Raw genomic sequence first — 25,896 nt, 5'->3', positions numbered from 1 at the left:
ATAAACTTAACAAGCCAGATCTCTAATAATTTTCATCCTGGTCATGTACTGGATGTAGCCAAGGACAAAGCTATGCAGATTTATAAATAGAATAAATGTTACATAAACAAAATATACTGGGGGGAAAAGGTGTCAAAGGCAATGAAATCCACCTGGATAGTATTATTATTATTATTGAGAAAATAGTTATATCCACCAGTAGTAAAGGAATTGGGTGAATCTAAGAATTGGGATAATTTTATAATAAAATGATATAAAGTTAGGATAGTGCTATGAGGAAAATCAGGGTAAACAGTGAATCATGGAAGACTGGTACTTTTTTTTTTTTTTTAATTTTCAAGGAATCGGTAATTCACATCATTCAAAAAATCAAATCATGGGCTGGGGATATAGCTCAGTTGGTTGAGTGCTTGCCTAGCTTGCACAAGGCCCTGGGTTCAATCCCTAGCACCCCCCCCCCCAAAAAAAAAAAATCAAATAATATTATTATTGGAGTCCTAAGCCAGAGGCCTGACTCTGGAGGTACCAACAGGCCAGATTTGGCCACCTGCTGCCTCAAGAGTTCAATCAGAGCACCAAATGGTGGTGAAGTCAGAATGGAATTTATTTTTCAGTATGGCCCTGCTGGGAAGAATGGGAATATGAGGGTGTAGACCAGTGTCCTAAGCCCTATCTTTACTGACAAGAGCTTTAGGTTTTTACAGGGGAAGGACAAAAACCAGGGGGCAAGAAGTATGCCTAGGCAAGCAGCCTTGATCAAACTGTGGTCTGGTTGATCATTATCTCATCTGGTTCTGGGAGGTTCTGGCTGATGCCAGGCAAATCATTATTGCCTGAGGAGTGGGAGTTATGTTCCTGTTATGAGATGACAACTATTGCTTGTTGGGGTCAGCTTGTCATGAAATGATTGCTATTGCTTGAGGCTGTGGCAGGGGCAGCCTCAGTTCCTATCATAGGTTGTATACCTGTAAGTGCTGACTGTTCATGGAATTTGGACTAAATTGAAGGGGTCAGGGGACATGTTAGAAGGACAAAAATGAAGTTAGGACAACAACTTGGCCTCTTCTAGTATTTGAAAAAAGAACATATGAAAATTCCTTTTACCCCATTTTCTTTGTGTGCTCAGTTGCCACTTTCCCCAATCTAGTAAATAAGTTCTTCCTTATCCTTCAATTCAAGCAAATACAAATATGTGTTCTTAGGCCTGCTTCCCTTTCCAACACAAAAGATAGCCTCTTTACACAGTGCTGTACATCATGAGGGCAGCTATTTTTGAGTGGACGGGGAATTCTCACTTTCTTTCTCTGAGAAGGTAACCTTAGCTGACTTGCATTAGTTAAAGAAGCAAGCCATGTAGGTATTTGGGTAGAGGATTTTCTATTCCAGTGCAGTGATTCTGAGGAAGAAATGGGGTGAGTGAATTCAAAGACCAAAGAGGCCACTGGGACTGGAGTTGAATGAGCAAAGGGAAAAGTAGGAGGAATCGAGATTGGATAGAGGTTTTATTGGTTTGTTTTGTTTAGGTGTTAAGGGAGTACATTGGAGGATTTTGAGTAGGAAAATGACCCAAAAAATTGTATTTTAGTTTTAAAGGATGACTTTGGCTATTTTGTAACTAATAGGCTAAAGGGGAACAAGTATGGGAACAGCAAGATGAACTAGGAAATATAATTGGTATGATCTAGACCAAGAATGTTATTTAGATTTGAGAGTGTTGGTGTTAGTGAAAGTGAATCAGTTTATGGTTTAAGAAGTTAAGAATTTTGGACTCAAAAAGTTAGGAATAATAAGTAGACAAGGGGACATATAGATCAGGAGTTCAGAGAAGAGATTTGGATTATGAATACCTAAATATTAAATTTTAACCGTCACCAGTAGACTGGAAGAGATGACTTAAAGAGTTAGTTAAACAGATTGAGAAGAGGCCCAAAACTGAGTCCTGATACTCTGAACACTGAAGCTTAGTAAAAGAGAAGGAGCCATCAGGAAAGATTAAAAGATGTGACCAGGTATGAGTAAACTAGTGGAGTATGTTGCCCCAGAAGCCAAAGAGTATTTTAGAGATAAGGAATGATCCATCACCTATATCACCCTTAGTATCCTGACTACTTCTTAAGAAATCAAATAGTGTCCTCTTGTCAACAGTCTCTGAGAAAACAGTTTCAGTAGCACTTTCTTCTTTCTGGTTTGTCAACAGGAATGCAGAAATGTTCATAATTATTCTCCCCTGGAAACTACTAAATCTGAAGCCCTGAAAAAAGTTTTATTCATCAGTAGGTCATTGCTGCAGTTGAGGTTTCAACAGGAGATGCAGTAAGAAGAACTTTTCAGGAATTGCCTCAGTGTCACTAATGTGAGATAAGAAGTTTGTCACTCAATATCAGAAACTCAGTTTCTTCATCTCTAAAATAAAGCTAGTTATAGACCAACTCTAACCTCATAACCTCATAGGTTTATTGTCATGATCAAATAAATTAGATGTAAAATCAGATCAAAGATAAAACCATAGGTAGGGATCTTCTTTCCTTATTATCCCAAATGTGGTAAGAAAGGAAATGTATTAGCTGGGGTTACAGGTGACAAAAATACTTTTCATTTTAACTCTATAGGAATAGCTTTTTAAAAGAAAAAAAAAAAACTTATTGGATTCTAGCACCTTAGGCAACTTGCACATAATTTTACAGTATTCCTGGGGGAATAGAGAAAAGGTCATGATGTTAGGAAAAGAACGATGAGAGGCTTATATCTTTTGGGTGCTTATTTCATTTTAAGCTAAAGATGAGTATAGAAAGAACAGTAAAACCTCCCCAAAATTTATAATACTTTTTCTCCAATGAACTTTTTTGATTTATCATTTTTGGGTTAATATTTTTAATTCATTAATTTGTTTTAAAAATCTCTAATATTTTACTATTTGATGACTAGTAAGTTTATTTTTCAGTTTGGTAGAGAATGTCTGTAAGGCTATAAAATTTTTTTCTCAGTGTAGCTTTGTGCACATCCATTAGATTTTAGTGTTCTTAGCATTTTTACTTTTTAAGTTATTTGTTTCATTCTCTTTTCAGTGGCGTTAATTTGGGAAATAAGATATTGAATTTTTTTTATACAGGGGCGGTGATTTTTACATGTTCTACATTTTTAAAAATGAAATTCTCAAACATGTAGGAAAATTGAAAAACTTTCATAGTGACTATTTATATGCCTACTATCTTGATTCTATCATAAAGATTTATCACCTGTTTTGTTATTTATCCATATCATTTTAGTTATCAGTCTCTTGTTTTACATATTTGAAGGTAAATTGTAGATACCAGTATTTGCTCTTATTTGAGATTGTTTCAAGTTGCAAGTTTTTTTCAACAGCAGTGTTGTTGAAATATTTTCCAAGCAACCCGTTACATAAAACAAATGACAGTTAAAAAAATGAATTTTTCTGTTTTCTATTTCAGTAGTAATGCTGCATTCAGTGTTTCTATAAATAGCTTGCCAACAAAGTTGACACTGATGACACTGAGAAGGGAAACCTTCTTTGGGACAGGTGTGTGTGTGTGTGTGACTCTTTGTGTCTGTGTCTAATTTTAAAGAAAAAATGGAAAATTGATTTTTTTAAAAAATATTTTAAGCTGAAGAACTATTTAAAGAAACATACTGTTTCTCTAATCAAGAAGTTCTGTTATTTCCCTTAGTAGCAAATCCAGGAGTGAGCTATTTATTTTAAATTTTACATTTCATTACCTTATGCTTTCACTATTCCCTATCCTTTATCTATGAATTCCAAATTGGGCTTGATTCAATAAATATAATAGTCTGTGGTTGAGGTGAGAGAACATGATTTTTCCCTGTGATTTTAAGGAGTGAATAACAATTCCAGAATGATCAGGATCTACTGTTATAAATTAAGGATTCAAAATTTATAAATAGAGGAAGAACTAGAATGTAGTTAAGCAAAGGGTAAATAAAATTAAATTTAGAACTTTGGGGAGTGTGGCCTGGGACCAGAGATGGGAAAGACTGTTTAGTGGCCCCAGAAGCAGGTCTAGTAATGATTGTGAATAATATTCAGAATGTAATTCATTAAGGAGTCTGAAATCTTTTTGCTAATGTCGTAGGTTAATTCCGAGTTAACATCTTCTACCCCTCAAATATATAATGTGAGGGATAGGAATATTTCATCAAAGAGTACTATCTTGTCAACCATTTATTTACTTCTCTAGGGTCAGTTTTTATAAATAGAATTTTTTTCACATTTTTAAAATTGTTTCTTTATAGTTGTACTTAATGGTAGGTTTTGTTACATATTTGTACGTGTACACAATATAACAAAATAATTTGGTCAATATCATTCCCAAGTATTTCTCTCCCCTGCCCCTCCTCCCTCTCTCTGGTTCCTTTTGTGATTAGAATTTGATATCTGACATGTCCTTTCCTTTCTTCTTGAGCCCAATTTGTAATCCAGTCAAATATTTACATTCTAAATCATTCTAAATTCTCTGGGTCTTATACCTGTTTTTCTTGTGCTCTGATATCTGTTCTAGTTTGAATCTTTAATCTTCAAAGTTGGAGCCCACTCTCCTTGTCCCTATATACTATCATGTTGTCAACCCATTCAATCTAAACTGAAGGCAGCCAGGTGAGGGATTAGAAAATACATACATATTTTCATGATAAAGCTAAAATAATCTTCTTGTACCTCATATAAGTGAAATCATATAGTACTTATCTTTTTGTGACTGACTAATTTTACTTCACTTAATGTCCTTGAGATTGATCCATGTTATGGGGCGGGTCAGAATTTCCTTCCTTTTAAGAATGAATATTATTTTCTGTTCATACTATATTGTGCTTATCCATTCATCTGTCCATGGACACTTGGGATGCTTCTTTCTATTAACAGTTAACACCAATCATCTTTTATTTATTTTAGCTGCTTTTTTTAAATCTCAAAACTGCAGAAGCTCTTCTTCAAATGAAATAATGTCAAAATTCTTTAGGCTAACTGTGCCTGGAGAGTTCCTCTCTTAACAAAAATTTTGTATTAATTTGCTCAGAGATTATCACAGTACAAAATACCTCTGGTGAACTATTTATGTACCTCATGGTATCCTGGTAATGATGAACATAATTACTTTAAGCATGGTTAACCTAAAGAATTATAATATATGAAAGAATAGACTTAAAAATTCAGTGACAGTTGAAATGTTTATTGAAAGCTTTTAACCAAGACTTTACTAATTTATTTGAAAATCATAGTAATGCTTCCTTTGTAAATGAAAGCATAAAGCTCTTTGTGCTTATTTGGTAAGATTGCATTTTCTTTCCAACATAAATTATTTTATCAGCTTATTTTCCAGGTTTATATGCCCTCCTTAATATAGATACTCATGAGATTTGTTTGTAGAACTGGAGTAGCTAAAATAGCTACATGCCATGTGTGAATATTAGAATGAAAATTAAAGTTAAATAAAATAAAAATTAATCTTCTCAGTTTGCATTAGTTATATTGAAGTACCCAATTTGCCTAGTGAACTAGACATTTTAGATGTTGAACATTTCCACTATCACAGTATTGTTACACAGTGCTGCTTATATTTACAAGCATGATAATTTATTGTGAGGGTAAAACAGAAAAATTGCATAATTTAGACTAGTGATTAGTATGGTATTATTATAAAATGAATTTGACAGCCATAAAGTACATTCTTGCTTAAAACATACTCTTTAGACTTTAGTTTTTCTACACTTTGAAGTTTCATTTCAATTTTCTTCTGTATCATTGATACTCTAATGAAAATTATTTATACTGACCTCCCAAACAGTTGATGTATAGTGCATGAGAAAATGTATCAAAAATAAACAGAAACATTTTTAAAGGGCAGGTGAGATGGGATATGCTAAAATCAGTTGTAGAAATCTGGCAGAAATAAAAATTGTTGTCATACAGAACTAAGAAGGGTAAATAAAAAACATTTGACTTTCAGAACTCATACTGCTTTCTTCACATTGTCACTCCTTCCTGTAGTTTGTTTCCTATTCTTTTGAGATAGCTTAGTGCACTTTTTCTTGCTTCTAGTGCTTTGTGACCTGACAAGGTTGTTCAGGTTCATCATTGTTCAGTGAACCTAGAAATAGTTTATAAATCTTCAGATCTGATGTTTATAATTCTTGCTGTACCCTAACTTAGCAAATTTGCCTTATTCTTCTAAATTAACTGATTTTTGGTCTGTGGTTTTAATTACTGATTAAAATTCTGTGGATTTGTCACAGAATCTTGGGGCATGCTGGTGTCCAATCAGGAGGCTAAGAGGTACATTGAAAGACTGAATTTTGCATGAAATTGTCAGCATTTATTGCTCAAAAAAGAGCATTGGAAAATGTTGTTAGGTAGAAATATATTGCTTTTCAGTCATTCTCAAACTCGTCAGCCAAATATGAGACTTAGGAATTATTATCACCCATATCATTTTAAAGTATAATTAGGAAAGAGATAAAGGATATAATGGTTGTGGAAAAAGCCTAATTCTCAGTAGCTAGAGTCCCAGGTTTGAATATAGATTGTTCTTATTTACTAGTACTAGATTCATGATTAGAGATTTTTACTTTGGATTTCATAAGGGAAAAATTTCTTACATACTTGTTTTAATATTAATAATTAAACAGAAGAATGAAAATGTAAGAACCTAGTAAAGTGTGCAGAGAAGGTACCTGTTTGAATTTAAGTCTTAATTGGTTTGTTGTGTAAAACAACAAAATTATGTTTTAATAAGTTGTACAATATTGGTTTTTTGTTTGTTTGTTTTCCAGTACCTGGGGATTGAATCCAGAGGTGCTTTGCCACTGACCCACATCCCCAGCCCTTTTTATTTTTATTTTGTATTTTGAGACAGAGTCTCACTAAATTGCTTGTTAGGACCTTGCCAAACTGCTAAACTGCTCCAACTTGTGATCCTCCTGCCTTAGCCTCCTAAGTCTCTGGGATTATAGGCATGTGCCACTGTGCCCAACAAGAGTTGTACAGTTTGATAAAAGAAAGCAAGTCTTACTTTACATTTTTTATAAACTTGCAGAGAAAAAATGGCAAGAGCATTTAATACCTAAATAATCTATGTAAAAGTATCACTTGTTTTCTCTTATTTTCTTTGAGCATGTTATAAAATGATTTTTATGAAGGAATGTCTTATTAAATTGTTGCTTTTCTCATCAAATTCATATCTTTTGTGAAAATATATAGTAAAATCGGATACAGAATACATGGCTCAGTATTTGGAATGTCATCTTCACTTGTTTTTATGAAAAGTGTGTTTTTGTATTTTAATGCTATGTCAGGTTAGAGTTGTAAATTATATTTGTTATTGATACATATTCAACTACTTTTAAAAAAGAATTCATAATGAATGTAGCAGATGGTAAAGGTGAAATTTGGAGCACTCATTCCAAAATAATCATGAGTATATGAGAGCAAAAATTTTCTCAATATTTAGTTTGTTCCATGAGCATGGAATAAGTATTTTGGTAGGAATCCAAGAAAAGCACAGCTGTGGATTTATTATTTTGTAGTAACAATACAAATGAGGGTGGAGATTTAAAATATATAAATTTTTTTTCTGAGTATATTTCATTATTTGTTCCAGATCAAGTTAATTACACAGCAGGGTTGAATTTTTGAATATGTTTTAAGCATATGTCACCTTCTGAGATATTTCCCTTTACCACCCATCCTAAAGAACCCACCCTAAAACTGTTCCATAAAGCTTTTCTTTTTGTTTTTTCATCTCATTGTCAGTGACGTTGTCTTATTTATCTGTTTTTGCTTCTTTGAGATTAGGAACTTTTTGTCTTTTTTCCCACTTTCTCATATCTGCAGTGCATAGTTACATGTGAAGGAATTAAAAAATGGACTAAGTAATTTTATAATCTATAAAATGGGAATCTTCTATAATTGGGGGCATAATGTTTATGTTCTCTTTCGTAGAACTTACAAAAGTTTATTTATTTATTTATTTTTGCGGTACTGGGGATCGAACTCAGGGCCTTGTGCTTGCAAGACAAGCACTCTACCAGCTGAGCTATCTCCCCAGCCCGAACTTACAAAATTTTTGTTGTTGAAAACAATTTATGTGTGTGTATGTGAATTCTATTCATATATATGAAGTTCTTTAAATAATGTCTAATATATAGTACGTGGTCAATAAATGCTTTCTGTTATAAATAAGACTACAGTAAAGAGATACAGTTCTTAGCTGAAATGCAACCTTAATTTTTTTTAATTTTCAGAAATACATGGTGTCTAAATGTTACCAATTGACTGAGAGTTAGATTGCTAAATTCAGATAGAACTCATAGTAAGTGAACTACAGCTCCCTTGAGTGTTAGTAACTCAGACCCTTAAATTCTAGCAGCTCTTAGTTTTCTGGAGCTCTTCCAGGAGCCACAGCTAACAGCTCTCCATTGCTCTTTGTCGCTCTCTGTTGTTTGAATGCTAGTTACCTTTGGTAATGCTAGCCCAGGCCACTTTCATAATGTTACCTGCTCTTAGTGTAACCAGTTCAGACATCTGTACTTGATGTAGACATCTTGAATAGGCAAAATATAACCATCCCAGAGATGCTTCATTAGAATTTACGTTGCAGCATGAGGGGAAACAGTACTTGACCTGTTCTAGAAAGTGTATGGGAAACCTGCTTATACAGACCAGAAGGTAGACTCAGACCCAATATATTGCACAGTGTTTTGCCAGCTAATTGCAGACTTTCTACTTAGTCATGGATTGGGGAGGGGCTTCTTACAGAATAGATTGAGGATAGATGGTGGACTGCAGAATGGTAGACTCATCCACAGAGCCTGTGATGGTGGAGTCTTGTGGGATGAACCTGCTACTGAGGCTGATGCTGCCACAGCAAAAATCTTCTAGCAGCCACAGGATTTGGGGGCCATATGTGGCTGTCAGAGATGAGAGAAAAAAAGAAAAGAAAATGGACTGCTCAGGAGTAATGGGCCCTTCTATTCTGTTTCATAAAGACAGGTTTTTAGAAATATTCCTATTAGATACTTAGGGAAAAATATGAATAGGAATCTTGAATTTATACATTTGTTTTAAAATTTCTTTTATCCTCTTAGGTTGTTGGTGTGATCTAAAAAGTCTTGGTACAAATTACAAAAACCTATTGCTCTTACATGCAGTGGCTTAGTGAGTTCATTTTAGTTTACAAACTTACTACTTACAATTTCAAAAGGTGAAGTTTATCACTTTATTTTCTGTTGTGGTTTCAATATGCAATATTCCCCAGTAAGCTCATGGGATAGATAATGCAGGAATATTTAGAGGTGAGATTATGAGAGTATAAGAGCTATTACTTCATCAGTGGATTAATCCATTTGATGGATTAATAATTCAAAAGGACTTCTGTACTGGATGGTAACTGTAGGCGGTGGGGGGGTCATAGCTGGAGGAAGTAGGTCACTGGGGATATGCCCTTGGGAATTATATCTTGTCCTCCTAGCTCTTCCCTCTCTCTTTCTGCTTTCTGGCTACCATAAGGTGAGCAGCTTTCTTTTGCCATGCCTCTCTGCCATGATGTTCTCTTCATCTCGGGCCCAGAGTGATGGAGTTGCCTGACTGTGGACTAAACTTCTGAAACCATGAACTTTAAATAAACTTTTAGTTATTTTTTTTTTTTTATTCTTTGGTACTAGGGATTGAACCCATTGGTGCTTTACCACTGAACTTTATATATCCTAGCCCTTCTTATTGTTTGAGATTGGGTCTTGCTAAGCTGCTGAGGTTAGCTTCCAACTCTTTCAGTCTTTTGAATCACTTGAATTACAGGTGTGTGCCACTACACCCATCTTTCTAAATTGTTATTGTCAGGTAGTTTAGTTACAGCAATGAAAAACTGACTAACACATTTGCCTTTTTAAAAATTTTTATTCTTTTAATCAGAAAGAAATTACATCCTTCAGAAAGCAGCTGTGCATTAGGTCAAGCCCATAGAGATCATTATCATTCTTAAATTCCTCACAGTAACAAAAGAAAAGTGTCATATGGATGCAGAGGTAGACAATGTTTTATTAAAATAAGAAATGCACAGGTTAGTGGAAAGCATTTTCCACAGTGTGGATTGGTAGCCCTTATGTGAGAACAGTTAGTTTTTTTGCAGAAGAGGAGTTGCGGGGCAAAAGGAGATTTATTCTCTGTAAAACCTTCTGCTTTTGAATCAGCCAGCTAATTTCCAGAGCTTATGGGTACACATGTGTTTTGACACATGTGTTTTATCTCAAGTAAATACATATACTGATTATATAATAGTTTTTCCCCACAAACATGATAATCTGTTTTTTTTTTTGTTACTATATATCAAGTTCACTCAATCTCACAACCTTAGTATTAAAGTAATTAAAATCACTCAGACCCCTCTTGCCATCATTCTTCCTTTAAAATGACCAGAACTAATGTTTTTAAACATAAACAAAAGGAGTAAAACATACATGGTATGAAGAACTAGACCTTAGTAAAGCTCTGAGCTCTGCTTAACTGAGGGTTTTGTTTGTTTGTTTCTTTTGGTTGTATATATTTTTGTTTTTGTTTAAGAAAGAGATGTCTGAAGGAGAGTCATGACTAGGATTTAATTGCTACATTTAATTGCTAGCAAAATTTAGATGATTAATTTCTTACCTCCTGCCCCTGAAGATTTCTGGGGTTTTCTTTTTTTATTGTTTGTTCTATTTAGTTATATATGACAGCAGAATGCCCTTTTAATCATTGTACACAAATGGAGTACAACTTTTCATTTCTCTGGTTGTACACAATGAAGAGTCACACCATTTGTGTAATCATACATGTACAGGGTAATGATGTTTGTCTCATTCCATCATCTTTCCTCTCACCCGACCCCTCCTCCCCTCCTCTCATCACAGTTCAATGTTTCTCCATACTTTCCTTACTGCCCCTCCCCGTTATGTATCAGCATTCATGAGAAAACATTTGGCCTTTGCTTTTTTTGGAATTGACTTATTTCACTTAGCGTGATATTCTCCAGCTCCATGCATTTACATACAAATGCCATAATTTTATTCTTATTCATGGCTAAGTAATATTCCATTATGTAGATATACCATATTTTCTTTATCCATTCATCTGTTGAAGGGCATCTAGGTTGGTTCCACAGTTTAGTTATTATGAATTGAGCTGCTGTAAACATTGATGTGACTGTAAACATTGATGTGACAGTATTCTGATTTGAAGTCCTTTGGGTATAAACCAATGAGTGGAATAGCTGGGTCAAGTGGTGGTTCCATTCCAAGTTTTCTGAGGTATCTCCGCACTGTTTTCCAGAGTGGTAGCACCAATTTTCAGTCCCATCAGCAATGTATCAGTATACCTTTTCCCCACACCTTCGCCAATACCTATTGTTGCTAATATTCTTGATAATTGCCATTCTAATCAGAGTGAAATGAAATCTTAGGGTAGTTTTGGTTTGCATTTCTCTAATTACTAGAGATGTTGAAGTTTTTTTCATATATTTGTTGACCAGTTGTATATCTTCTGTGAAGTGTCTGCTCAGTTCCTTAGCCCACTTATTGATTAGGTTATTTGTATCTTTGCTGTTAAGTTTTTTGAGCTCTTTATCAATTGTGGAGATTAGTGCTCTAGCTGAAGTATGTGTGTTAAAGGTGTTCTTCCTCTCTGTAGGCTCTCTCTTCACATTATTGATTGTTTCCTTTGCTGAGAAAAATTTTTTAGTTAGAATCCATCCCATTTATTGATTCTTGATTTTATTTCTTGTGCTTTGGGAGTCCTGTTAAGGAATTCTGGTCTTAAACTGACATGGTGAAGATTTGGACCTGCTTTTTCTCTTATTTGGTGAAGGGTCTCAGGTCTAATTCCTATGTCCTTGATGCATTTTGAGTTAAGTGTTATGCAGGATGAGAGATGGGGTATAATTTCATTTTGGTGCATATGGATTTCCAATTTTCTTAGGATCATTTGTTGAAGAAGGCTATCTTTTCTCCATTGTATGTTTTGGCACTTTTGTCTAGTATGAGATAACTGTACTTATGTGGGTTTTTCTCTGTGTCTTATATTCTGTACCATTGGTCTACATGTCAATTTTGGTGCCAAAACCATGCTGTTGTTGTTCCTGTTGCTCTGTAGTATAATTTAAGGTCTGGTATTATGATACCTCCTCCTTCACTCTTCCTGCTAAAGATTGCTTTGGCTATTCTGGGCCTCTTATTTTTCCAAATGAATTTCATGATTCTTTCTCTTTTTCTATGAAGTACATCATTGGGATCTTAATTGTAATTGCATTGAATCTATATAGCACTTTTGGTAGTATGGCCATTTTGACAATATTAATTCTGTCTGTCCAAGAACATGGGAGATCTTTCCATCTTCTAAGGTTTTCTTTAATGTCTTTCTTTAGTGCTCTCTAGTTTTCATTGTAGAGGTCTTTCACCTCTTTTGTTAGATTGATTCCCAAGTTATTTTCTTTTTGAGGCTAATTTTCTCTTTCAGAGGATTCATGACCTATGAATAGAAATGCATTAGATTTATAAGTGTTGACTTTTTATCCTGCTACTTTGATGAATTCATTTAATAGTTCTAGAAGTTTTCTGGTGGAATTTTTTGGATCCTCTAAATATAGAATCCTGTTGTTGGCAAATAGTGATAGTTTGAGTTCTTTTCCTGTTCATATCCCTTTAATTTCTTTCTGTCTAATTGCTCTGGCTAGAGTTTCAAGGATGATGTTGAATAGAAGTGGTGAAAGAGAGCTTCCCTGCCTTGTTTCAGTTTTTAGAGGGAATGCTTTCAGCTTTTCTCCATTGAGAGTGGTATTGGTCTTGGGCTTAGCATGGATAGTCTTTACGATGTTGAGGTATGATCCTACTATCCCTAGTTTTTCTAGTGTTTTGAGCATGAAGGGATTCTGTATTTTGTCAAATGCTTTTCTATATCTAACAAGATAATCATATGATTCTTGCCTTTAAGTCTATTGATGTGATGTATTACATTTATTGATTTCTGTATGTTGAACCAAGCTTACATCCCTGGAATGAACCCCACTTGATAATGGTGCTGTATATTTTTAATGTTTTTGTATGCAATTTACCAGAATTTTGTTAAGAATTTTTGCATCTACGTTCATGAGGGATATTGTTCTGAAGTTTTCTTTCCTTGATGTGTTTGTCTGCTTCTGCTATCAGGGTGATACTAACTTGATAGAATGAGTTTGGAAGGGTCCCCTCCTTTTCTATTTCATGGAACAATTTGAAAAGTATTAGTATTAGTTCTTCATTGAAGGTCTTGTAGAACTTGGTTGTCTGGTCCCAGGCTTTTCTTGGTTGTTAGGCTTTTGATGCCTTCTTCTACTTCACTGCTTGAAATTGATTTGTTTAAATTGTGTAGGTCCTCCTGTATCGGTTTGGATAGATCATGTGCCTCTAGAAATTTGTCAGTGTCTTCAACATTTTCTATTTTGTTGGAGTATATTTTTTCAAAATAGTTTCTAATTATCTTCTATATTTCAGTAGTATCTGTCGTGATATTTCCTTTTCATCATGAATTTTAGTAATTTGTGTTTTCTCTCTTTGTTAATGTGGCTAAGGGTTTATCAATTTTTTTTAAAAAGAAACAACTCTTTGTTTTGTCAGTTTTTTGAATTGTTTCTTTTGTTTCAGTTTTATTGATTTCAGCTCTGATTTTAATCATTTTCCTGTCTTCTGCTGCTTTTGGTGTTGATTTGTTCTTCTTTTTCTAGGGCTTTGAGATGTAATGTTAGGTCATTTTTTTTTTTTTTTTTTGACTTTTTGTTCTTTTAATGCAGTGAACTTTCCTCTTAGCACTGCCTTCATAGCATCACAGAGATTTTGATATATTGTATTTCTGTTCTCATTTACCTCTATTTTTTATATCCTCCTTGATCTTGATTTCTTCTTTTATTCATTCATCATTCAATAGCATGCTACTTAGTCTCCAGGTGTTGGAGTAGCTTCTATTTTTTATTTTATTGTTGATTTCTAGTTTCATCCTTTTGTGGTCTGATAAAATGAGGGACAGTATTTCTGTTCCTTTGTATTTGCTGAGAGTTGTTTTGTGACTTAAAATATGGTCTATTTTAGGGAAGGATTCATGTGCTACTGAGAAGAAAGTGTATTCGCTTGATGATGAATGAGATACTCTATATATGTCCTTGAAGTCTAAATCATTGATTGTATTATTTAATTCTATAGTTTCTTTGTTTAGTTTTTGTTTGGAAGATCTATCCAGTGGTGAGAGAGGTGTGTTAAAGTTACCCAGTATTATTGTGTTGTGGTCTATTTGATTCTTGAAATTGAGGTTTTGTTGATGTACGTAGATGTTCCATTGTTTGGCGCATATGTATTTACAGTTGTCATGACTTATTGGTGTATGATTCCCTTAAGCAGTATGAAATGTCCTTCTTTATCCCTTCTGACTAACTTGGTTTGAAGGCCAGTTTGTCTGATATGATGATGGAAACCCCTGCTTGTTTACACAATCCATGTGAGTGGTATGTTTTTTCCTGAACCTTCACCTTCAGTCTTTGGATGTCTTTTCCTAGGAGATGAGTTTCTTGAAGACAGCATATTGTTTGGTCTTTTTAAAAAATCTAATCTGCCAGTCTGTGTCTTTTGATTGATGAGTTGAGGTCATTAACATTCAAGGTTATTGAGATATGATTTGTATTCCTGGTCATTTGGGTTTACTTTTGGTTTTTAACTTGACTTAGTTTCTCCTTTGATTGACCTTTTCTTTAGTGCAGTTCCCCTGTTTGCTGGTTTTCATTTTTTTTTTTTTAATTTCCTCCTCATGAACTATTTTGCTGAGAATGTTTTGTACTGTGGGCTTTCTAATTATGAATTCTTTTAACTTTTTTTTTTATCATAGAAGGTTTTTATTTCATCTTCAAATCTGAAGCTTAATTTTGCTGAATATAAAATTCTCAGCATCCATTTTCTGTCAGAGCTTGGTATATAGTTTTCTGGGATCTCTTGGTACCGAGGGTCTGGGTGGAGAAATCAACTAAGATTGAAATTGGTTTCCCCCATATGTATTCTGATACTATTTTCTTGCGGCCTTTCAAATTCTATCCTAATTTGATATACTAGGCATTTTCATTATAATGCCTACTGTGTTCTTCTTTAATTTTGTACACTTGAGGTTCCATCAGCTTCTTGTATTTGATTTTCTATTTCATTCTCCAGGTTTGGGAAATTGCCTGATGTTATTTCATTGAAAAGATTGTGTATTTCTTTGGTTTGTATCTCCGTGCCTTCCTCTATCCCAATAAATCTTAAATTTGGTCTTTTTATATATCCCATATTTCTTGGAAGTTCTCTTTGTGGTTTCTTACCACTTCTCTGTGTGGTCAACTTTATTTTCAAGATTATATGTCTTTGAAGTTCTGTCTTCCAGGTTGTCTAGTCTGTTGGTGATATTTTCCATTGAATTTTTAATTTGTTTTTTGATTTCTTCATTAGGAGGGTTTCTGCTTGATCATTTCTATCTCTTATTTGAAGTGATCTTTTGCCTTCTGATATTTATGTCTGATCTCACTCCTCTTTTATGTCATGGATCAGTTTAACTGTGTGCATTCTGAATTCCTTCTCTGACATCTCTTCTGTTGTGTTTTCATTGAACTCTATCATTGAAGCATCTTGGTTTGTTTGGGACACTTTGTTGCCTTATTTTTTCATATTGTACATGTGTCTTTCCATCTAGCAGTGTGGATCTGAGGCAGCACAGTTTCTACCCTGTAGACTTATAGCGTTCTGAAGGTTTCCAGTACCTTGTGTTTAAGGGGGGAGATCAATATTAATAGCACCCAATGCAAACAATGCACAGCCTTATGAAGACATTAGGCACTTCTCTCCCAGGCAGTCCTGAGGGCTGAGTGCTTGGACTTGTGTGCCTGTCATGGAGATCTGCTCTGTATTTGTTAAGTTGGGACTAAGCGCTGAAAGCAGAGGTCAGCCATATTGCTGTGAGTGCTGGGCCAGGTTGGTGGCTAGGGAGGGCCTGGGAGACTGGGAACTGGGGAGTTAGAGGGTCCTGTTGGTTGCTGGACTGATACCATACCCGTCAGGACCAGGGGATCTGTTGATGGTAGATGTGGGAGGGAGTTTTGGACCCATCTGGTGCCATGTCCCAGCGAGTATTGCCCTGAGTGGATCTTGGAACCCAGTGGGTGCCAGACTGGCTGATTGGGCCAACTGAGAACAAGATGCCCTCATACTTTCTTCCTACCTTCCAACCTACTGTAGCCAGCTCCATCTGTTCCTGTGCGCTTTAGGACTCATGGAGCTGGAGACAGCCTGTCTCTCTCACCTTTTCCTCAAGATGGTGCTTAATAGCACACCCAGCAATAAGGTCTCAGGTGCCACCAAACCTGCAGACACCTTACGATAATGTACTTTCAGGTCCTTATTAGTACCACCAAACAGAAGCTTCTGTGTCCCGAGACATAAGTGGTGCTGGAAAACCTGCAGGCACCCCAGCAGGGGACCTCTAGGTCCCTGCTGATGTCCCAAGATAGAGGCTGCTGCATCTCAAGATGGTGATGGTGGCAGCAGTGGTTTCCCAAGATGGAGGTGGTTCCATCTGGAACTGAGGCAGCCAGCAGCAGCACTGCAGCCTAGAATTGAACTTTTATTTTAATAAACTTTTAAAAACTATATATATTTTTGTAGATGGACACAATACCTTTATTTATCTTTTTTTTTTAATTTCTTTTTTTAAGTTGTGGATAGACACAATACCTTTGTCTTATTTATTTATTTTTACATGGTGCTGAGGATCAAACCCAGTGCCTGACATGTGCTAGGGAAGTGCTCTATCACTGAGCTACAGTCACAGCCCCTATTTATCTATTTTATGTGGTGCCGAGCATCGAACCCAGTGCCTCACACGTGCCAGGCAAGCTCTTTTTCACTGAGCCATAACTACAGCCCAAATTTTTATTTTATTTTTTCCTCATTTTTTATTGGTGCATTATAGTTGGACATATGGTAGAATTTGTTGTTACATATATCTGTACATGCACATAATATAACATTGTAATTTGGTCAATATCATTCCCTAGCATTTTCCTCTCCCTCCCCACTTCTCACACCTTGATCACCTTGGTCCCTTTCCTCTACTGATGTTCCCTTGATTTCCATGAGATCCACTCCTACCTTCCCCACCCCGTGTGCGAGAAAACATATGACCCTTGATCTTCTGAGTTTGACTTATTTCACTGAACATAATGGTCTCTAGTTCTGTTCATTTTCCTGCAAACAATATAATTTCATTTTTCTTTATGGCTGAAAACTCATTGTATGTATACGCCATATTTTCTTTATCCATTTATCCATTGATGGACAGCTAGGCTGATTTCATAGTTTGGTGCTTATGAATTAGGCTACTATAAACATGAGTATGCTTGTATCACTGTGGTATGATGACTTTAATTCTTTAGGATAAATACCGAGGAGTGGTATAACTGGGTCATATGGTGGTTCTATGCCCAGACTTTTGAAGAACCTCCATTCTGATTTCCATAGTGGTTGTATTAATTTACAATACCACCAACAGTGTAAACGTGGTCATTTTTTTTTCCCATGTGCTCTCTAGCATTTATTATTTGTATTCTGGATGACAGCCATTCTGACTGGTGTGAGATAAAATTTCAGTGTCATTTTCATTTGTATTTCCCTAATTGCTAATGATGTTGAACATTTTTTTCATTTATTTATTGGCCATTTGTATTCTTTTGAGAAGTGTCTATTTAATTCACTTTCCCATTTATTAATTGGGTTATTTGGTTTTTTGTGTTAAGTTTTTTGAGTTCTTTATAAATTCTCAATATCAATCCTCTGTTAGAAGAGTAGCTAGCAAAGATTTTCTCCTACTTATTCTTGGGATATTTTTTGCACTTTAGGAGTTCTATTGAGAAAGTTATTGCCTGTGCCTATATGTTGGAGTGTTGACCCTATGTTTTATTCTAGGTGATGTATTGTTTCTAGTCTAATTCCTAGGTCTTTTATCCATTTTGAGTTGATTTTTGTACAAGGTTCTAGTTTCATTTTTCTACATATGTATTTCCAATTTTCCCAGCACCATTTGTTAAAAAGACTGTCTTCTCCAGTATATATTTTAGCACCTTGATACAGTACCTTTTTGATGATATAGGATATATAACTTGTTTTCATGGGGCAAGTTAGGCAGTGGGCTAGATGGAGGGGAGGATACAAGATTTCATCATACTATGAAGAACTGTTCCCAATTAAAACATGATTTACTGGAATTTTCTGCAGTCAAACTGCAGGTAAACAAAATCTTTGTAAAGTGAAACCTTAGAAAGGGTAAACTACTGAATACTTTACCATGAAATTTATCAAAACTATATGACAGTAATTTCAAGTACGTTCACATTGTGAAACCAACACCCCTATTTCTAGAATTTTTCATCTTCCCAAACAGAAATACTCTACTCTTTAAACAGTAACTGTCTATCCCCTTCCTGCTGCATTCAATTGTAACCTTTATTATACTTGCTCTCTCAGTGAATTTCCCTACTTTTGGTACCTCATATAAGTGGAATTATGTAATATTTGTCTTTTTATACCTGGCTTTTTTCACTTAGCACAATGTTTGTTTTCAGTGTTTATCCAAGTTTAGCCTGTATCAGAGTTTCATTTCCTTTTATGATCAAATAATATCCCATTACACATATATGCCATAGTTTGTTTATAGTTATGAACATTGGTGTAACAACATCTGTTTGCCTCTATGCTTTTAGTTCTTTTGCGTATAGACCTAGAAGTGGAATTGGAGGATCACATATAAATTCTGTTTTCAATTTTTGAGAAACCACAGTGACTGCACCATTTTGCATCTTCACCATTAATTAACAAGAGTTCTTTTTCCATATTCTTGCCAACACTTGTCATTTCCCCCACCTTTTCCCCGCCCCATACTGGGAATTGAACCTAGAGCCTTATGCATACTAAGTAAGCACTCTACCACTGAGCTACATTCCTAGCCCTGTTTTATTTTTTTCAGAGCAGCCATCTTAATACTTATTAAGATGGTCTTTCACTATGGTTTTGTTTTGCATTTCTCTAATGATTAATATTCTAGATATTAATTCCTTGTCAAATAAATTATTTGAAAATATTTTATCACCTGAGAGTTGTCTTTTGACTGTCTTGATAGTGTCTGTTGTTTCATAAAAGTTTTTAATTTTTGTAGAGTCCTATTTATCTTTTTTTTCTTTTGTTGCCTGTGCTTTGATGTCATCTTTAAGAAACCATTGCCAGGACTGGGAGTATAGCTCAGTGGCAGAGTGCTTACCTTGCGTGTGTGAGGCACTTGGTTCAATCCTCAGCACCATACAAAAATAAATAAATAAATAAAGATATTGTGTTCATCTACAACTTAAAAATCTTTTTAAAAAGAAACCATTGCCAAATACAAGCTCATGCAGATTTTCTGATTTTTTTTTTAATTGTGAGTTTTATTATTTAGCTTTAGCTTTATGTTTAGTTCTTTGATTTATTTTTTTATTTTTTTTATTGTAAACAAGTGGGATACATGTTGTTTCTATGTACATGGCGTAAAGGCATACCATTTGTGTAATCATACATTTACATAGGGTAATGTTGTTTGATTCATTCTGTTATTTTTTCCCTTCCCCCCACCCCTCCCCACCCCTCTTTTCCCTCTATACAGTCCTTCCTTCCTCCATTCTTGCCCCCCTCCCTAACCCTAACTCTAACCCTAACATGAACCCCTCCCACCCCCCATTATGTGTCATCAATCACTTATTAGCGATATCATTTGTCCTTTGGTTTTTGGAGATTGGCTTATCTCACTTAGCATGATATTCTCCAATTTCATCCATTTGCCTGCAAATGCCATAATTTTATCATTCTTTATGGCTGAGTAATATTCCACTGTGTGTGTGTGTGTGTGTGTGTGTATATATATATATATATATATATATATATATATATATATACACACCACAGTTTCTTTATCCATTCATCAATTGAAGGACATCTAGGTTGGTTCCACAATCTGGCTATTGTGAACTGAGCAGCTATGAACATTGATGTGGCTGTATCTCTGTAATATGCTGATTTTAAGTCCTTTGGGTATAGGCCAAGGAGTGGGATAGCTGGGTCAAATGGTGGTTCCATTCCAAGTTTTCTAAGGAGTCTCCACACTGCTTTCCAGAGTGGCTGCACTAATTTGCAACCCCACCAGCAATGTATGAGTGTACCTTTCTCCCCACATCCTCGCCAACACCTGTTGTTGCTTGTATTCTTGATAATCGCCATTCTAATTGGGGTGAGATGGAATCTTAGGGTGGTTTTGATTTGCATTTCTCTTATTCCTAGAGATGTTGAACATTTTTCCATATGTTTGTTGATTGCTTGTAGATCTTCTTCTGTGAAGTGTCTATTCATTTCCTTAGCCCATTTGTCGATTGGATTATTTGCATTCTTGGTGTAGAGTTTTTTGAGTTCTTTATAGATTCTGGAGATTAGTGCTCTATCTGAAGTATGATTGGCAAAGATTTTCTCCCACTCTGTAGGCTTTTTCTTCGCATTGCTGATAGTTTCTACCTTCAAATTTGATGATGAAATAAAATCATTCCATGATAAACAAAAGCTAAAAGAATTTACAAAAAGAAAGCCAGCATTACAGAACATTCTCAGCAAAATATTCCATGAGGAAGAAATAAAACACAAAGAAGCAAATCAGCAAAGGGAGGAATTATCCTAAAGGAACTGTCAAATAAAGGAGGAACCAAGTTGTGTCAAAAAAATAAATAAATAAATAAAATTTTAAAAATGAACCAAATGACCGGGAATACAAATCATATCTCAATAATAACCCTGAATGTTAATGGCCTGAGTTCATCAATCAAAAGACATACACTGGCAGATTGGATTAAAAAGAAAGATCCAACAATATGTTGCCTGCAAGAGACTCACCTCATAGAAAAAGATACCCATAGACTAAAGGTGAAAGGATGGGGAAAAACATACCATGCACATGGACTCGGCAAAAAAGCTGGAGTATCCATCCTCATTTCAGATAATGTGGACTTCAAGCCAAAGTTAGTCAGAAGGTATAAAGAAGGACATTTCATACTGCTTAAGGGAAGCATAAATCAGCAAGATATAACAATCATAAACATCTATGCCCCAAACAGTGGCTCATCCATGTATGTCAAACAAATCCTTCTCAATTTTAGAAACCAAATAGACCATGACACAATAATACTAGGTGATTTTAACACGCCTCTCTCACCACTGGACAGATCTTCCAAACAAAAATTGAACAAAGAAACCATAGATCTCAATAATGCAATCAATAATTTAGACTTAACAGACATTTATAGAATATACCATCCAACCAAGAGTGAATACACTTTCTTCTCAGCAGCATATGGATCCTTCTCTAAAATAGACCATATATTATGCCACAAAGCTAGTTAGCAAATACAAGAAGATAGAGACACTACCTTGTATTCTATCAGATCATAATGGATTGAAGTTAGAAATAAATCAATGAGTAAAAAAAAAAACTACTCCAACACCTGGAGATTAAACAATATGCTATTATATGATGAATGGATAACAGAAGATATTAGGAAGGAAATTTAAAAATTCTTAGAGGTAAATGAGAACAAAGAAACATCATATCAAAATCTCTGGGACACTATGAAAGCAGTACTTAGAGAAAAATTTATTTCATGGAGCGCATTTAATAAAAGAAGTAAAACTCAACAAATAAACGACCTAACACTACAGCTCAAAGCCCTAGAAAAAGAAGAACAGCAACACCAAAAGTAGAAGAAGACAGGAAATAGTTAAACTGAGAGCTGAAATCAACGAAATTGAAACAAAAGAAACAATGCAAAAAATTGATAAAACAAATAGTTGGTTCTTCGAAAAAATAAACAAAATTGATAAACCTTTAGCCACACTAACAGAGAAGACGAGAGAAAACCCAAATCACTAAAATTCGGAATGAACAAGGAAATATCACAACAGACACGAGTGAAATACAAAACATAATTAGAAGCTATTTTGAAAATCTATACTCCAACAAAATAGAAAATTTCAAAGACATCAACAGGTTTCTAGAGACATATGAATTGCCTAAACTGAACGAGGAGGACATACACAATTTAAATAGACCAATTTCAAGTAATGAAATAGAAGAAATCTTTGATCCTTTTTGACTTTTGTAGGTAAAGGGTGTACCTTCAGTCTTTAGCATGACTATAGCTACTTTTCTTAACACTTTGTTTAAATGACCAGCCTTTGCCCTTTTAAGTGGTGTTTGTACCTTTGTTGAAAATCAGTCAGTGAGGGTTTATTTCTGGGCTTTTTATTACATTGTTTTATGTCTGTTCTTAAAATAGTTCTGCTCTATTGTAGGTTTGTTTTTGTTTTTGTTTTGTAGAAAGTTTAGAATCAGGAAAAGTAAGTTTTCAACTGAGTTTTTCTTTTCAAGACCATTTTGATTATTAAGGATTCCTTGAGATTCTATTTGAATTTTTGGATTAATTTTTCTAGGTCTGAAGTCAGTACTGTTGATATTTTGGTAGGGATTGCATTCAATCTATAGATTTCTTTGAGTAGATTTTTCATTTATTAGTTCATTTGTGCTATTATAACAGCACTTACGTTTATTAGCTCTAAATAATTTTTTCCTATAGAATCTTTAGGATTTTCTACATATAAGATCATATCATCTGTGAATAGAATTATTTACTTCTTCCTATCCAAATTGGATTTATTTTCCTTTATTGACTAATTGCTAAGACTAGGACCTTTATTTCTATGTTAAGTAAAAGTGCTTAAAACAGGCCTTCTTGTCTTATTCCTGGTGTGAGTGATAAATTTTCAGTCTTTCATAATTGAGTATTATGTTAGCTGTGGGCTTTCCATACATGCCCTGAATCATGTTGGGGAAGTTCCCTTCTGTATATTGTTTATTGATTGTTTTTTAACATTAAGGCTTTGAATCAAATGCTTCTTCTGCATCCATTGAGATCATCATGTTTTATGTATTGTATTTATTGATTTTCTTTTTAGATATACATGACAGTAGAGTGTATTCTGACATAGTATAAATACATGGAATATAACTTCCCATTCTTATGATTATACATGGTGTGTCATCACACTTTCATATATCACACTGATATATGAAAGTTATGTCCAATTCATTCTACTGTGTTCCCTATTTCCATCCCCACTCCCTTCCCTTCAGTCCCCTTTGTCTAATCCAGTGAACTTCTGTTCTTCTCTTCTTGCTGCTTATTGTGTATTAATATCTGCATATGAGAGAGAACATTTGGCCTTTGGGTTTTTTTTTTTTTTTTTTGGCTTATTTCGCTTAGCATAATGGTCTCCAATTCCATCCATTTACCAGTAAATGCCATAATTTCGTTATTCTTATGGATGAGTCATATTCCATTGTGTTTATATGCCATATTTTCTTTATCTGTTCTTCTGTTGAAGGGCACCTAGGTTAGTTCTGTTGTTTATTTTTGAATTCAGCTGCTATAAACATTGACGTGGCTGCATCACTGTAGTGTGTTGATTTTAAGACCTTTGGCTATACGCTGAGGACTGATATAACCAGGTCATATGGTGGTTCCAGGTTTTCTGAGGAATCTCCGTACTGCTTTCCAGAGTGATTTCATCAATTTTCAGTCGCACTTACAAAGTATGAGTGTACCTTTTCCCCCACATCCTCACTAACATTTATTATTGCTTGTTTTCTTGATAATTGTCATTCCTTCTGGAATGAGATGGGATCTCAGTATAGTTTTGATTTGCATTTCTTTTCACTTTTTTGGCTACATTTATTAGGTATTTTTTGTAGCTATTTTTTATAAGTGAGTTTACATTCTTGATTTCTAGTTCAGACCATTTACTATATTAAAATGCCACTGATATGTGTTTGTCAGTTTTGTAATATATTCATGAGTTCTGTTAGGTTTTTTTGGTGGTGTCTTTGGTGTTTTCTTTATAGAAGATAATGTGACCTGCAAACAGTGAATGTGGGAATCCTTGACATGATCCAAATCTGAGAAAGAGATTTGTTTAAATTTTTTTTCATGAAGGTATCCTGAATTTTATCAAATGTCTCTTCTGCATCTTCTGTTTTAATGTATGATTTATGGCTATAAGTTTCCCTGTTACCACTGCTATTCCTGCATCTTGTAAGTTTGGAAGCCCCTTAGGGGAAGGAAAGGGGGAGTACTGAGAACTGAATTAGAATTTATATTCCATGCTTTTATAATTATGTCAAATGAATCTTAATGTTATGTATAATTAGAAAGAACCAATAAAAAGGGAAAAAAGCTATACTACAGTGAAATATTCTTCAATAAGAAATATACCTATACACTAAAGGAAAATCCTGTAAAATATAGAGCTATTCTACACGTAGACAAAGCAAATAGATTTCGCCAAAACATGCCAGTAATTTTGAATAAAGTTAAAACAATCAAATCTTACTTCCTTTTCAGTGTACATAATTGATATGATCAATTTATATAGAATAATTTTGTGGGGAGAGGGATACCAGAAACTGAACTCAGGGGCACTCGGCCACTGAGCCACATCCCCAGCCCTATTTTGTGTTTTATTTAAAGACAGTGTCTCACTGAGTTGCTTAGCTCCTCCCCATTGTCGAGGCTGACTTTGAACTCGTGATCTTTTTGCCTCAGCCTCCTGAGCTGCTGGGATTATAGATGTGTACCTCTGCACCCAACTGTATGTAGAATTATTAAGTCTCCCATTTACCCAAGTCCTGAATGCAAATGTTAACCTTCTGCGTACTTTCTGTCAGAATAGTTTTTAGCATTCCATTCCCTATTTCAGAATATATTCTCTCCAAATTACCAAATTATGCTATGTAAGGATGAATACAACACAAGGATAATGCACAATTGTTATGGTTTGGATATGAGGTGTCCCCCCAAAACTCACATGTGAGACAATGCAAGAAGGTTTGGAGGAGAGACAATTGGGTTGTATCCTTAACTGAATCAGTGAATTAATCCCTGATGGGATTAACTGAGTGGTTACTGGAGGCAAGTGGGTTGTGACTGGAGGAAGTGGTTCATTGGGGGTGTGGCTATGGGATATATAGTTTGTATCTGTCGAGTGGAGAGCTCTCTCTGCTTTCTGATCATCATGTGAGCTGCTTCCCTTCTACCACACTCTTGCACCATGATGTCCTGCCTCACCTTGAAACCCAAGGAATGGAGCCTGCTGTTTGTGGAATGAGAACTCTGAAACTGTGTGAGCCCCCAAATAAACATTTCCTACTCTGAAATTGTCAGATCCAGTCAGATCTTTTTAGTCACAGTACCAAAATGCTAACTAACAACAATTTAAAATAATAATAATAATAATAGAAGATTAATAGAGCAGAGCAAGTCATTCAGGAGTAAGAGGGGAGGGAAAGGAATGAAAGGTACTGATTAACTTATGTGCAGATATAAATATGGCATAATGAATCCCACTATTATGTACATTTATATAAACCAACAGAAAAACATTAAGAAGAACATACTCTCCCTGGATCAATAGAGAATAAAAATTGTACCAGAGAAAAATTACTGATCTTCTGCATATAGTATATAACTTGCATACTGCATTTTCAAGGAAGAACAGTTTTAAAATGCTACATAAATGAGGCCAATAGTTATGTACTCATTCTAGGGTACTAAAAAAGAAAAAAAACAGGCATATTAAAAGGAATCATTCTTAGGTAATACATTTATTTGTACAGTATTGCTGATTTCTGATGTTAGCATTATACTAAGATTAACATATGAGAGTTATAGACCTTTATAA

The 25,896-nt window shown here is 34.8% G+C and overlaps 1 protein-coding gene across 8 annotated transcripts in view; it reads left to right on the top strand.

Annotated features, from left to right (window-relative positions):
• Cep170 (centrosomal protein 170) overlaps positions 1-25,896 on the top strand; it is a 131,881-nt gene that overhangs the window by 5,114 nt on the left and 100,871 nt on the right. The window lies entirely within an intron of this gene.

Source organism: Sciurus carolinensis, chromosome 12 (genome assembly GCF_902686445.1).
Source record: "Sciurus carolinensis chromosome 12, mSciCar1.2, whole genome shotgun sequence".
Classification (NCBI taxonomy): domain Eukaryota; kingdom Metazoa; phylum Chordata; class Mammalia; order Rodentia; family Sciuridae; genus Sciurus; species Sciurus carolinensis.
The sequence above is the reverse complement of the archived record's forward strand: the minus strand, read 5'-3'. Positions and strand labels throughout refer to the sequence as shown.